This window comes from Hyla sarda, chromosome 1 (genome assembly GCF_029499605.1).
Source record: "Hyla sarda isolate aHylSar1 chromosome 1, aHylSar1.hap1, whole genome shotgun sequence".
NCBI classification, from domain to species: Eukaryota; Metazoa; Chordata; class Amphibia; order Anura; family Hylidae; genus Hyla; species Hyla sarda.
This window is the reverse complement of record NC_079189.1, coordinates 411,036,860-411,039,670: the sequence shown is the minus strand read 5'-3', so window position 1 is coordinate 411,039,670 and position 2,811 is coordinate 411,036,860. Positions and strand designations below refer to the sequence as shown.

General features: G+C 47.7%; 1 long non-coding RNA gene across 1 annotated transcript; it reads right to left on the bottom strand.

The window, feature by feature from the left end:
• Window positions 1-1,169: 1,169 nt before the first annotated feature.
• Window positions 1,170-1,803, bottom strand: LOC130279701 (uncharacterized). The gene is made up of 2 exons (XR_008846015.1): window positions 1,623-1,803; window positions 1,170-1,550 (listed from the first exon to the last, which is right to left on the bottom strand). It is a non-coding gene; the product is annotated as an uncharacterized LOC130279701 (long non-coding RNA).
• Between the last annotated feature and the right edge of the window lie 1,008 nt (window positions 1,804-2,811).

The following is a 2,811-nucleotide window of genomic DNA, read 5'->3' as shown; positions in this document are numbered from 1 at the left end:
CTCCTCTCTAACACACAGTCCCATGTAAATAATATCACTGCCCCTAACACACTTACCACTTGCTTCCTGTATGCTGTAGTACTATACAGTAAGCCCCCGACCTGCGATGGCCCCGACATATGATAAAATCGACATACGATGGCCTCTCAGAGGCCATCGCATGTCGAAGTCAGCATCGACATACGATGCTTTTATATGTCGGGGCCATCGCATTAACTGCTATCCGACAGCGCAAAATGCTTAAGCTGCTGTCGGATAGCAGTTTAAGCATCCCTGGCAGGTTCACTTACCTATTCCCGCTGCTCCGGGTCCACTTCGCGATCCTCCGGTGTCTTCCACATCTTCTCCAGGGTCCGGGCCTCGCTTTCCGGCGTCGTTATTACGTCACTATGCACGCCGCGCCGGCGCAGCAGCGTAATAACATCACCAGAAAGCGACGCCCGGACCCTGCAGAAGAAGCGGAAGAAGCCGGAGGATCGCGAAGAAGACACCGGAGCAGCGGGACAGCATCGGGAGCCCCTGGGACAGCATCGGGAGCGGTGAGGACGCGGTCCGGAGCGGCGGGGACAGGTGAGTACAGCTTCCTATACTTTACATTGCACGGATCCCTCAACATACGATGGATTCGACAAACGATGGGTCGTTTGGAACGAATTACCATCGTATGTTGAGGGACCACTGTATAATAGTGCAGCCCAGGACCAGGAGGCCCCACCCCTTCCCGAAATAGGCCCCATCCCTATCATGATGCCATTCCAGGAGCTACGGACCTAATGGTGGTGAGTGATCTTCCTCCTAAACTGCTCCATAGAACAACTACGCCTCTTCCCCTGCACAGTGCACTGGCTGTACTACCCGGCTGTGCAGGGGAAGACAAGGAAGAGCGGCCACAGTCCAGTCCAGCAGCCGAGAACATTAGGGCACAGGGTGCCTCCTCCGCTCTCCTAGGGTCTCATTCATCAGAAAAAGGCTTGTGCATAGAACTTGCTGGGTGTCCTATGGTTGCCTCGGCAACTGTACCCCCCAGCATCAGTTGCCTCTCTCCGCACCGCATTATGCAGATCGTGCAGGAGAGCAGCTTTGGACACTTAAAAAACCTCATGTCATCCACGTTTTGCTAACACTATTTTTCACACACAAATAAAATAAATGAGTCAAACAAGTCACAGAATGGTTTAAAAAGGGGAACTTTATTTATTATATATAAAAATGTTTGTGTAGGGGATTTTTTGTAACCTCCATCACTCACAAAGAGCGTACAGTAACTAATACTCAGGACAGGAAAAACCTCCAGAGGGGAGGAAACCTGTAGGGAATCCATGGCTACTGTATTGCCCTTCCTCTGGGCATACTAAAGGAGGTTACCTCTAGAATTTGGGCAAATGTGTCTGTGTATGTGCGTGATTCGAGGGGCTGTGCCTTCATCCAAATTCTTCTGGAATAGGTCTGGAAATCTACGTCTTCATCCAACGTCTTGCTGTAGGTCCGGAAATGCTACTCCACATCCTGGAAATAGTGCATCTAAGATAGGAAAACAAAAGATAGATTATCTACATGTTTATTATAGAAAAGCACATTGAACTGCACTAAAGACCTTTTGGTCACAACAATGTGACACTTACCAGTCACAGTAGTGTATGTGACTTTGCATTCTCGGCCCCTACAGTGTCCAGCATCAGCCCCTCACTGATGAAGAATGAGCAGGAGCAGTGTTATATCTGCTCAGTGCTGCTCTCTGGTGGACAATGGTTATGACATCACATGTGTGACACGCTGTTACCTCCTGAGAGTTCTATTTCAGTAGTGCTGCTCTCTGATTGGCTGAAAATCAAAAAAGCTTTCTAATATATTCTGTATGACTGTTATCTAAGGGATTTGGTGCGTTATACTTGCTTCTCCTTACCAGACGCTCAGTATTTGTAATATAATTTGGTGGCCCCAACAGCCTGGGCCCATAGGTTTCTTACACAGATCAGTGCGGCTCTGGCAGGCTCATTGAGCAGCACTGGCTGCTGGGACGTCTGGCGAGTGACATCCCTGACGTTGTGGTCTGGAGCGAAAGATTTCACTCGTCAGACGTCCCTGCAACCATTGATTTAAAATGGTTGTGGCTCCTGCTGCCGGTTCAAGATCAGACACCATGGTCCTAGATTGACATACATCACCACTGATCCCCTGTGGCTGTCCATCTGTTGCAAAGCTACAACTCCCAGCATGCCCTGGGCATGCTTGGAGTTGTAGCTTTGCAACAGCTGGACAGACGTCTGACGAAAGGGGGGGGGGGGGATAAAGCACTGTGGGCTTTGAAAAACGCCACACATAAGTTGTGTTTAATCCCAGCCTAAGCCTAGGAACAGATGCAATTCTTGTTTGATGGGTTTCTCTTTTTTGCAAAAAAAAAAAAAAAAAACACCAAAAACTACCCCCCTCATTTCTTTTCTCTGCCATCTTTTGTGAAATTTTTACTAAAAACACTAGGGGGGGGGGGGGGGGGTTATTAAAACCTGTGAAGAGGAAAAGTTGACCAGTTGCCCATAGCAACCATTCTGATAGCTTCTTTCACTTTTAAAAAGTCCTCTGAAACGTGAAAGAAGCGATCTGATTGGTTGCTATGGGCAACTGGTCAACTTTACCTCTGCACAGGTTTTCATACATCTCCCCCAATGTGTATTATTATTTTCCCCCTGGCTTTTCTCAGATTCTTTCGCTCATGTGACTCAAGGATTTCTTTTAAAAAACACTGGGAAGAAAAACACCAAAACTTCATAAAAAAAAAAAACATGCTCTCCACATCCCACAGATTTGATAAGG